Below are 12,794 nucleotides of genomic sequence, written 5' to 3' on the forward strand. Positions count from 1 at the left end.
TGCACAATCCTTGCAGCCCATTTGCATGGTTTCTAAAGCCCCTTGCATTACCAGCTCCTCCCTGGGTGGCCCCCAACTCTCAGGCACATGGACTCTCTAGTTCTTAGGAATGCAGCACCAGAGAAAGCATCAATTATAGGGTCTCTCTGTGGATAAGTGAACTGTAGGTTAATGTTCATCAAGTCTTAGTTCTTCTCTTGGTAGCTTTAATGCAAAGAAGTGATTTGGGGAACACAAAGGAATAACGGAAAATCTGCTCCATTAGAAAGTATTCTCCATCGAATCTTGCCTGTTCCCCCCCTACTTCCTGAGCCCCTGATTCCTTGCTGATTCATTTCTGGACAATCTTTCTCTGTAGGAACAAACTGGGGGCCCCTAGGAAACCGGAAAGTACAAAATCTGAAAAATGCCAGAAGGCTGCATATTAAGAAGCTGATCCAGATAGAAAAAAAGAAGTGAAATAAATCATTGTAGAATAAATTTAGAACCATGGCACAAGGTGGTAGTCAGACTTTGGGGAAGTTCTGTTGCATGAGACATGGTAATGAAAGAGATAGGACAGAAAAGAGGCTTCCAAAGAATTGTTCTGTGAGTTCAAATTTAAATACAATCTCCCTTTGGCTATTCTTTTAGAAAGAAGCAGATTGCTCTTCTCATTATTATGGCTATAGGACTTTTTATAATTTTGGCGATACAATAATGGAGCCATGGAAAGGTATGGGCTCTCTCTATGTAGATTATAGACAAATAATATCTAGAGCCCGAGCTGCTGTTCTCAGGAGGTGGCTTCCCCCTTGCTATGTATATGAGGGTCTTCCAACCCAGGCAGAAAATATTCTGTGACATAACAGATAAGAAAAACAGAATTCCTGGAGAGACTGACAGATAACCATTTATTGGCTGTAAGACAGGGAAAGAAGAAGGGGAAATCAAAGTGAGAGGAAATAACTATTTATTCCTTATGAAGTGGCTAATGTGATGAGCTTTTCCGTGTGTGTGCGTGGAGAGCAAGCAGCTGGAGACGCTTTTTGATCTGGGGCTGCCTGACTGGAGAATCGCCCTGCGGGCGAAGGCAGCTCTCAGATCTCCGGTTCTGGGCACAGAGCCTGGCTCTTTGAAGTGCTCCCTCTCTACCTTTTCTGCTAACAGATACTGAGGAAAGAGGTCATGTCTCTAGGGTGGGTTGGGAGGTTGGGAGGTCTTGAAGTTTGCCCAGTTTTAGGAAGTTGCCAAGGATGACCACGGGCGAGGCTGCAAAATAGTTCAAGCTGCATTTCGGTATCTGTCAGTCCTCATCTTTAACCCCATTCCAGGTGAATAGTAGGCACAATATTTTGCTTTCTTGACTACTGAAAGTTCCTCTGACCAGCCTAGATTATGTTTGCTGCCAGAGCTGCCGCTCCTTGACCATCAAACTTTCCTGAATTCATCATGAGGGACTTGGTGTGAACTATCTTTATACTGGGCTCCAGTGAATTAAATAATAATAATATCTAATATTCTCCAGGATAAATATGTACTAGGTCTTCTTTTAGGCCTTTACTTTTTACCTTTATCTTATCTCAGACTCACAATAGCTCTACTATGAGGTTGATACTAATATTTGCTCAAATCACTTAAGGGAGGAAATTAGTTCCTATTCTGGGGATAAAACTGATTGGGTGGCCAAGAGAGAATTATAATCTAACAATTCTCAGAAAACACCAGTATGCTTTACCCCCAATCTCAGAACTGTTCCTGAAACTTCCTAAAGTTTTCCTACTTATGGGTTCATTTTTATATTTTCATCTTTTAGTGGTTTTCTAAAGGTTTTCTTGTCCTGTTTTTCACTTAGTGTTTGAAATCTATTCATTTTCTCCTACATTAATAAATACCCCACACGAAATATATATATATATATATATATATATATATATATATATATATATACATATATACACACATACACACACAATATTCCTTTCTATTTATGATCCATCTGCATTTCCCTGTCAAGAAAAGTAAGTGCTGTCTATGTAGATTGCTTGTTACTTTAGAGCCAGAGCAACATCAATTCTTTGCTTTGGTAAAAGCAAATATTTGAATTTTAGACAAGAAAACCATGGAAGAGAACTGTCTCTGTGAAAATCAAGAGCAGGTCATTTGTTTTCTGAAATCCTCTGGTCTTCAGATGATACTTTAAATTCATTCTCCCTCCTCTGCTTGCAACAGCAGCAGCCATAAGAGATGTCGAACAGTTTAAAGGAAATTGTGTACACTGGAATATTCCTTTTTTTATTAAAAGCTATATATCTTTCTTATCTTTTTGATATGGCTGTTTCTAGCTTACCTCTGTGGATACGTGAAGTTTACAGAATCTCTACCTCATTGTATTTATCAATTTAAAGCCCACCTCCAGTGCAAGTCACAGGGGACCTCTATACCACGGGACAGGCCACGTGCGATAGTTACATCAGGATATTCTGACTTAGACAGGGCATGTCTAAGGATCCCCTTTGGTGGCTTTTTCACAAGAAAGCAGGAAGTTCTTTACCTTTCTCTGGGCAAATCCCTGTGCCTGTGTTATATTTAATTTTTAAAACCTCATAACAGAGATGTTATCATTTACATATTTTTTTGGTGGTACTGGGGTTCTTGGAAACCCTTCTACCTCCAGGCTACACTCCCAGACCTATTTTTTATATTTTTATTTTGAAACAGGGTCTCCTAAGCCAGCGAGGCTGGCTACGAACCTGAGTGATCCTCCTGTCTCCACCTCCCAAGCACGGGGATTACAAGCGTGTGCCACCACGCCCAGCATCATTTTCATTTTATATTACATTTTATACACGTATTGGTGCATTATAGTTTCAAATCATAATATAGTTTATATTGATAGTGACAGTTTTAAAGATACCCAAACTGAGTCAGGAAAAGGCTGATTTTGACTTAAGCCTATGTATATTTAATCCCCCAAATTGGACTTCTCCCTTAGAATGCTTTTAAGAAGGATGGGGTATTAAGTACTAAGTAGTTAAATATGTTAAGTCACTACATACATCCAGTTTGAGGTTTCATGAGCTCAATTTACTTTATTTCCCCCACCACTGAGTACAGAAGCCCCCTAAATACTTTATTTATATGACTGATATGCTATGCTTATTTGAGTAAGTTACCAAGATTCTGTCTTCTTCTATGGAGTAATACATTTTATCCCAATCAGCATTTTTCCAACTCTGCTCCGAAACATTCGAGAAATTGAAAGTGTGATTGAGAGGCAGCTAAAATATTGGCTCTGAGCAGTTCCCACTCCATAATATAGTCATCACGGTCTCTGTACAAGACTTTTCATTTGAAAGTGCAGGTTGATCTTCTACAACATGAATGAGGATGATGGAGAGGAGAGAGAGATCCTAGCATAGGAGTCCAGGAAGTCCAGGCTGTCGTAGAACCCAGGCCATACCAGCCCTAGGCCCTGCTTTTCTGTGCAGCCCCAGCTGCAAGGCAACTGCCAGGGATTTGGAAACCAGACAAACAGAGGGAAAGTGCTTAGGGAGTGGCAAGGATGAGGGATGAAAATAGGTTCAGAACAGCAGCTCCAGGGACAGGAGTGGCAATCTTCAGTCAAGCCCAAACTGAGTAACGTGAATCTAACTTTGTCCATATTGATGAGGTGGGGAGAAGGTGGGTGGGGCACTATTTTGAAAGTAGAGGTGGAAATAGGGATAGAGAAACATATCTGCAAGTTATTGAGAGAGAGAGAGAGAGAGAGAGAGAGAGAGAGAGAGAGAGAGAACTAGCCAGAGAGAGAGAGAAAGAGTGCTAGCCCCAATATGGGCATAAAAATAACATCTTCAAAACCATTGTGGGAAAAATTGCATAATTGTCAGAACTTTTGAAAGTATATTGCATTATATATGCAAATTGAAAATTAGAAGTCTTGGTACTTCTTTGTACCAAAGAAGAAGAATAAGATTATTTTTGTACCAAAGAAGTAGAAGTCTACTTCTTTGTAGACACTGTTAAATCATCATTTTTCTGTTTAAATAAAATATAAATACCAGGAAGGATTCCTAGTTTCATCTAGTTGAGTAGACACCTGGTACCTCCATGGTAACTTCCTGTACTAACTTAAACCTTCTTATCCCACGTCAGTGAGGCAGTGTGACTAGACTGGCTCAGTTATTCAAGATGAATCCAACAGAGAGCATGTCATGAAAGAGCAAAAACAGGCCCAGGTCTTCTGTGTGGCTGGAATAAAAGATGGGATTTTATAGCATTGTGTGATGATTGTACCCAGAAGGGAGAACAAAAACTTTCCTGCAGGAAGTTTGCCGAGAATATCAGCTGGTCAACCTCATGTTGCAAACCCGTAGATGGCCAACATGGGAGTGGGACAGATAAGGGAGAGAGTGTTCAAGAAAGTCAATGGGGAGAGATGGGAGAGGTCTTACAAGCATTTGCGGTAGACCCTGAGTCTCTATATTTTTAACCTTAAAATTTTGAATAATATAATTTTGTACCCCTTACTTCATTTTCCTTCCTCATGTTTTATAAAAGCCTCACCCATTCTCAGGCATCCAGGAGATTCATTGTGAGTATTCACTATGCAGCTTTCTGGAGAGAGTAACTGGATTATCTGTACTGGTACACATAAGCAGAGTTTAGAAGGCAGAAGTGGATGACATCAGAATTGGTCCCTCAATAAGCTTGGAGGTAAGTGAGAGGAGGAAATCTATCAGCAATGCCTTAACCTTCAGTACTTAACCTTCTCCTTCCTCCAGGAAGTCAGGCAGGAGCTATGTAGGTAAGTGTGAAACACCTGCCCAGGTAGTTTTCATACTCACCCCTAACTTCCAGGTGATCTTGACTGATATAAAGAGATAGGATGTGGCACATGTAAGCTGATTTAACAAAAAAAGAAACAGTAGCCAAGAACAATGGTACACACCTGTAACCCCAGTACTTGGGAGGCTGAGACAGGAGGGTCAGATTCAAGGTCAGTTTCAGCAACTTAGGGAGGTCTTATTTCAAAATAAAAAATAAAAAAAGCTAGGGGCATAGTTTAGAGGTAGAACATCCCTGTGCTTGACCCCCCAGTTCCACACACACACACACACACACACACACACACACACACACACAAAAGTAAGGAACAGCAGGAAGTTTTAGCAGTTCACAGTAAAATAATGGTCTTGATCATGGTAGTTGTATATAGTAGAATTGAAGTCTAAGTGAAATGAATACTTCAAGGCAATTCTAGGCTCTTATATTTTATTTTTGTGGTTTTAAGTTAATTTAGTGGGACTGTGGGGGCAAATTCCAAGATCTTGGAGCCATCACTCATGTAGAATTAATCTTCTTCCCACCCCTAAATGTGTGAGACATACAGGAAAAAGACCTTGGCCCTCCTCTTTGCTCAGAAAATCCTGTTTTGTTTTATTCTTTAAGAACTTTCCTCTGATCCCACCTCTCAGAACATTTCTTTGAATGTCAATGAAGTTTTATACTCAACTTGATACAACAGGAAACTTTCAAGGTCATTTTTCTCCCCATTTGCTCTTCTCCATCCTGAAAATGTATTTAACCTTGATAAAAATTTGGTGTTAATATTTTGCATACTAATTTGCATGTGTTTATTTTCTACATTAAAATGACCATTTGATCTTGTGCCTTGTAGGGCTATAATAACGTTATAACTCCTTCCAAAATATTTTTTTCTTTTGCCATCAATGTTCTAAGGAATAAAAAATATTTTCACTGTTGTTTATTGCAAAAAGGGTAAAATAATAGCACATTTTTTCCTTTGATATGCCCATAATTATCCCTTTCTTTCTGGCAGATCTATAGCCCAACCCTAACAAACAACTTTTGGATTCCTACTGAAGACTCTATTTTTTTCCTGCATTGTAGGATTCAAAAAAACATGTGTAGTGGGTGGAAGGTTGGAAAGCTATTTAGGAACTGAAGTGCTAGCTAGAGTATGAAGGAGAATATAGCAACCATATCTACACTATAGTACAGTCTTACCTGCCCTCTCCCAAAACAACTGGATATTTCTGCAGATGAAAAACAAATGAACTATACAAAGCAGGCAGGTTATAATTTTTAAGTATGATGGGAAAACAATCACTGGACTGGGGGAGGGGGTCCCAGTTCAACTGTTTTTATGCTAAGATACTTGACCTCCCTTGGATTAAAAACCGTGGTAAAAAAAAAAAAAAAGAGCATCATCCTACAAATTGTCTTGGATAGATATTTATTGTTTTCAGATACTTAGCCATCCTCCTTTGTGTCTCATTTTTGGTGCTTTGTTTCTTTGGGGCGGGTTGTTTTTGTTTTGATAGAACTATAGCTCCTGGTATTCCCATTTCATTCCTGTCTGTGCTCTGCTTCATACTGCCTTAAGCAGTTCTTTCTAAAGGACTTCCCTGGGTCTGCTAAAGAACACTGTGCCTACAGGCCCCAAAGGAAAAAGTGTCTGTGTGCCTGGGAATTTATACCACTCCTATCCCCATCCCACCCAAGGAAAGCTCATAGCCAAAGGCAAGGGGGCTCCAGACCCCACCTCCAAGTGCTTTATGCATGCCACTATCACAATAGATTACATTATGATGTGAAATGATCATGCCCCAATAACAGTATAAAAATTGGTTCCAGAAAGTGTGAAAGACTCTTGGGGTCACACTGAGGCTATACTTGGAATCCAGGGTTCCCCTAAAAGATAAGGCTAGAGCTACCTCCTGCCTCACTTTCCCCCGTATCCCTCTCCTGGCTCACTTCTTATTCTTTTCTGTCCTTTCCAAAGTTTTTATGGGTTCCCAGCAGTAGTATTTAAAACATCTTCAGCACAAACATCCTCATCTCAGAGTGTGCTTCTGGGGAAAGCAAACTAAAAGAAAAGCCAAGACTCCATAATCAAAAGCAGTCTCATGAGATGGTCAGGCAGGTGCCAATGGGCCATAGTCTAAGAGTGCCCTGGAAACAAAGCACCTTCTCACCAGAAAATTTGCATCTAGATCAGATGATCATATTTTCCCTAAAGTCTAGACAGATAGGGCACTCATTCTAAACCTGGGTCTCCTGTCCTTCATTCCACAGGATTGATTTTCAGTTTCCTTTCATTTCTCTGAGCTGGCCTACAAACTTGTAATAAATTATTTTTGGCTTGCCTTATTCAGAGTTGGATGTGATTAAGCAACCCTAACTGGCACAGAAATCAAATCAAATAATATAATAAACAACAGTTTTTTTCAGTGGTCCCTCCACTGAAATAATCTTTGGTTCTAGCACAAGCATTTGCTCTTAATACTGCTCTGATGTTTACTGTGTGGAGAACACCTGTACTCCACCTCTCCCAGCTTCTCCCTGGACATTTCAACTGTACTTGTCAACTGAACCTGCTGAAACTATCAAAAACAACAGTAAACACTCTATCAGCAGTTTTATTTATTGATGTCAACATTAGCATCTTCTAGAAACATAATAAGGTATTGCAACCATCTGCACTTCATATTTGTGACTTTCAGTTTGAGGCATAGTTTTAAGGACTGCTCTGGTTTTTAGAGTAAAAATGACTGATAGAATCTCTATTATGGACAGATAAAAAATTTCTTCTGAAGAGCTTATGTAATAATGTCTATAAATGAAATTTCAGTCATGTGGGTTATAATCTCATCAGTACATAAATTCATTGTGATGGTTTCACTGTGGTCTGGGTGGTAACATAGGCAGATGGGGTGTGGCTAGGAAAGATAGGTTCCTTAGAGTGTGGCTTAGGGACTGTGCTTGTGTCTTTGGATCTGTTTGCTTGTTTGCTCTCTCTTCCTTCCCACTTTCATAATGTGAGAGCAGCCTCTCCCTTTCTCTTCCTCTATCCCCTCCCCTCAGCTTCTATCACCATTCACTGAGCTCCACAGACCTGGCCTAACATAGAGTGAACCCTTGAATGTCAAACAAACAAACAAACAAACAAAAAACCTGTATGCAAAAAAATTCTTTACTTTAAATTGTGAGATTGTGGTCAGTTGTCTTGGATTATAGCAATGAGAATGTTGGCCAAGACAATCTCCTAGCTAGATACATACAAGAAATCATAAATTGGCTAATTTCTCAAAATCCATTAACATTTACAATAATCCATCTGAATGGCTGACTTAACAAATAACCATAATTTTCAGTAGGCATGTGTTAATAAAATATGAATGATAATAACTTTAATATTTTATGGTACTTTGAAAGTTACCAGTTGATTTTTAGATTTATCCTTAAGATAGCTTTATGACATTAGCATTGGTGGAAATGAGAAAGTAAGAACTTTTCAGATGAGAAAAAACTATGTCCCAAAATCTTAAGGGAAATGCTCTATAATTAGTGAATGGTACTGTGTTTTTATCTTTTAAGTCTCTTGTATTGACCATCTCTTTGGATTATCTATCTTTGCATAATAAAGTATCCCAAAATGTACTGCATAAAACTGAAATGTAAGCCAGACGTGGTGGTGCATGCTTATAATCCCAACATTTGGGAGGCTGAGACAGGAGGATCATGGTTCACAAACTTAGCTAGTTAGTGAGGCCTTCTGCAACTCAGTGAGACCTAGTTTTAAAATAAAGAATAAAAAATAAGGCTAGGGGTATAGCTTGGAGATAGAATGTCCCTGGGTTCTATCCCCAGTATCAGAAAAAAATAAACTAAAATGTATTAGTATCTATCACTGTTCTATGGGTTCACTGCTCCGTTTGGTAATTTTCACTGGGAGTCTTTCATATAGGTACAATATGATAACCACTGTAACTGAATTTATATGAGGATTTGACTGGTTTGGACATACAGGATACTTCTGTTCTCACATTCTTGACATCATTTCAGGTGGGATGAATGCCTCTCTTCTCCTCTCCTCCTCTCCTCCCCTCCCCTCCCCTCCCCTCCTCTCCCCTCCCCTTCCTCTCCTCTCCTCTCCTCTCCTCTCCTCTCCTCTCCTCTCCTCTCTTCTCTTCTCTTCTCTTCTCTTCTCTTCTCTTCTCTTCTCTCTCTCCCTCCCTCCCTCCCTCCTCTTTCTCTTTTTGTTTCTCCAGCCTTTTTCTCTATCTGACCTTCTGTGCATCTGGCTTGAGCTTTCCCACTTGATGGTGGTTTTAGAGTTCCATGTGCTGGTACTCCAAGAAAGTGAAGGTAAATGTTTCTAAGTCCCTTATATCTGGGTCGTAGAATACAGGAGAACCCTTCCATCCTCTCTTATTTGTCAAAACAGTCAGAGTCTGCCACTCTGAAAGGGATACAAACAGATGACATACATCTTTTAATGTGATGAGTGGCAAACAATGTGTGGCCTTCTTTGATCAGCTAAGTCATCTTAAACTCCATATTTGAAACTCCAAGTTCCTCAGTTACTCAGCACTTTCCTAAGAACTTAGAAAACCTGAATTTCAACTGAAAAATTTCCCCAACTTGAAATAAAAAAAATAATTCACATATGTGGGAATTATTTATTTATCCTGTAGTCATAATATATTTTGTCTTGACATGTTAAAAACCCCAGGTGACAGATTATTTTTTGTTTTATAATAGATATTACAGGTGTGGCCTAGGAACTTCTTGGCTTTAGCCTGATGGTGAGGCGGTGAGGCCTGTCATTCTGTCTTAGAAATGGGGACCAAATTATATTTTCCTAAAATGGCAACTAACATCTGCAAATTCAAGAGAACCTGTTTTCTTCCAAGCTGGGCTCCCTCTCAGTGTTTTGTCACTACTGTTTTTGTGATTCAAGGGGATAGACTATAGATGCCACCTCCTCAGTCTCACATAGCTGGAGAGGATGATTCTGACAGAGCCAGGGAAAACAAGAATGTTGTTTTCTCTCGAGCTTTTCTTTAGGGGTTGTTTTATTTTGTTTGTTTCATTTCTGTGAGCAGCTAGCATAATTTCCATAAGGTAAATATAGACTTAATGATGAAATGACAAAAGATGTGGGTGTTTTGTTCATAAGAATGGATTCTATATTCTCTTTCCAGATTCCTGTGAATAAACGTGACATCCAGCAGGCTTATGATTTGGGTTGGTTTGCATTCTATGCTAATATAACCAAAGTAACCCATTTAACTCCTGAGTGTTTATGTCTAATGAGGGAAACACTATGGCACTAAATATAGAACAGCATCTAAGGGTGAAGACTTGGGAGCCAAAGTGCCTAAATTCTAACTGTACTGTCCATGAGTTGTACAACTTTGGGTGAGTTAGCTGGCCTCCTTATGCTATATTTCTTCTATGACATGGGGTAATGTGATTCCAAGTTCACAGGGCCCTAAGAATTTAATAGATCAGAGAAGTGCAGCACCTTCCTGAGCTCTCAGGGGTCATCAGAAGAAAATTTCACTCATGACTTCCAGTTTGCCCTAAACTCATTCCAAAAATGAAGGGCACCGAGAAGAGAATAGTTGGAAAAGACTGCAAAGGAAATCACCATCATCTGAAGGTAGGTTAAAAGATAATAAAATTAACATAAGACCATAAGTTAACTGCAGACAGAGGTTGACCCTGATTGACTAAAAACCTGTCTCTTACAGGGTCCCAGCCATTACTGAAAGACAGCATTTTAGCAACTGAGAAACTAGAGAACATAAGAATAGACCAGAAAGTGAGTGTTCCTGTGAGAGGCACAGTTCAGTGGAATCTTTCTAAGACTGACAGAAGGATGGAGGAACCCCATCCTTAGGCTTCATTCCTGCTCAATTATTGGCTTAGCTTTAGGAAGGTCCCGCTTTCCAACTCATCAAAACCTCTCTTCTCCACTAAATGCAATTCTTTTGGGGACCAGAGAGGGCCTGGGGTCTATCATAGATTCAGAGTCAGTAAAAGAGTTAATGAGCCCTTCATATGAAGCAGCTACATTTTTGCTTGGTTTTAATTTTCCCCTAATTTTTCTCCTGTTGAGAAATGTCAACATGAGCAGCAGGTTTAATCAGTCAAGTCCCCTCCCCACTTTAATTCTAGATTGGAGACATGATGGAGTTGAGGAGGACCCCATCTAGGGAGCTGGCGGGGATTTTTATTTGCACACAGTTTGTAACCCAAGTGCCCTAGGGGCGGTGGCAGCAAATGCTGGTGGAAGGACTGAAGTTATTATAATCAAGCACAGCTTTTAGGTTCCTTGTAACAGATGACAGTAGCCACCAACAAGATTCAATTAAGTGAGGATTAGCTATCCTCCCACAAGCTTGTTATTTGGTTATTAAAAATTGATGTCTCAGACCAAAAACCTGTGAATGTGCAGGCGCGTGGTGCAGACAGTCAGTCATTGTATAAACTGTCCCCTCTGCTCATTGAGGCTTCCTAGATAAGTCCTTTCAAATTCACTGACCACGTGCTACATGAAAGATTCGGTTTGAGCAGACACAGCAACTTTCTAGAGATAGGATTTGGTGGCTTAGAGTCAACATTAGATCACCAGAAAGGGCCTCTAAACACAAGCCCAGTCCAGGCAGAGCGAAAGCAAGCCAGGTACCTTAGGAGCTACACATTCTCAGGTGCCCAGCCTGCATGGGCATGGTCCTGGGAGGGACTACATAAATTTTGCACCCAATGCTTCTAGCTAGAGTCCACACCTCATCATAATACAGGTGCTGGAGAGGACCACTTAAGAGTCAAGACAAAGAAAGCTATTTTAACACTTACTAGACTGGTCAACAGCTGACTTTTTTTTTTTTTTTTGGTGGTACTGGGGTTCCTGGAAGCCCTTCTACCTCCGGGCTACACTCCCAGACCTACTTTTTAAATTTTTATTTGGAAACAGGGTCTCTTAAGCCAGCATGGCTGGCTTCAAACCTGTGTGATCCTCCTGTCTCCACCTCCCAAGCGTGGGGATTACAAGCTTGCGCAACCACGCCTGGCTTGACATGTTTTCACTATTAACCAACCCTCAAATAATTAGTGTCCCCATTAAGTGAGTATTGGTTATCGATCAAGTACAGAGGACAGAAGCCCTTAGAGTAACTGTGCCTGTGCACTGGTAATTTTTCATAGGACAGAGACAATGACACTCGGGGCCATGAATTCTTGATTTGTGTAACAATTGATAGAATGTTAAATCTTAAATGAACTACACTATGCATCATGTCACATTGTCTATGCTATAGTATTTTATTTATTTTTTTTTAAAGATTAAGAAGTGTTTAATTGGTTTGACCATTATTTTAAAATTTTTAGGGAGCTCAGGTAAAGGAATATATAGGGTTTTTTTTTTTAATCAAAGCATTGTATACACAATAACACACTGACCCGAGCCCTGATTTCAAGCAGCATTTGTTGTCTTTCATTAAATATACCAAAACAAATATGCTATAGTATTTTAAAGCAAAGTAGGCATTATAACAAATGTGACTGCGTAGGTCATCGGATAAAGGTTTGCATAAAAGAGTTCTTCAGAAAAAAAAAAAGAACATGCCTTCTATCTTCTTACATATGAAGTTCTTTGTTACCTGTTGCCTCACATCTGGGTCTACCCACAGAAGTTTAACCAATAACTACTACTTATTGGCACTTAGACCCCAAAGTTGCATCCATCTTCTCCTGCTTTTCCTGTATTTCTTTACTAAAGCCATAGGTTGAGGGGACCATTGTCCATTACAGAGTATAGACACCTCTGGCAGAAAATTTGCTCAACTTGTATTTACTTAGTGTGTGGCTATTTGTTCTCTTCTTTTGCTCCTAATTCTAACAACTCTCCCAAGAAAAATGAATATAGAAAAAGATTCACTAATGTACCCAGTGGTTCTGCTATATTATAGAATATTCTCATCCCAATTAGGGAGGTAGAC

The sequence above is a fragment of the Muscardinus avellanarius genome (assembly GCF_963383645.1).
Source record: "Muscardinus avellanarius genome assembly, chromosome: 15".
In the NCBI taxonomy this organism is placed as follows: Eukaryota; Metazoa; Chordata; class Mammalia; order Rodentia; family Gliridae; genus Muscardinus; species Muscardinus avellanarius.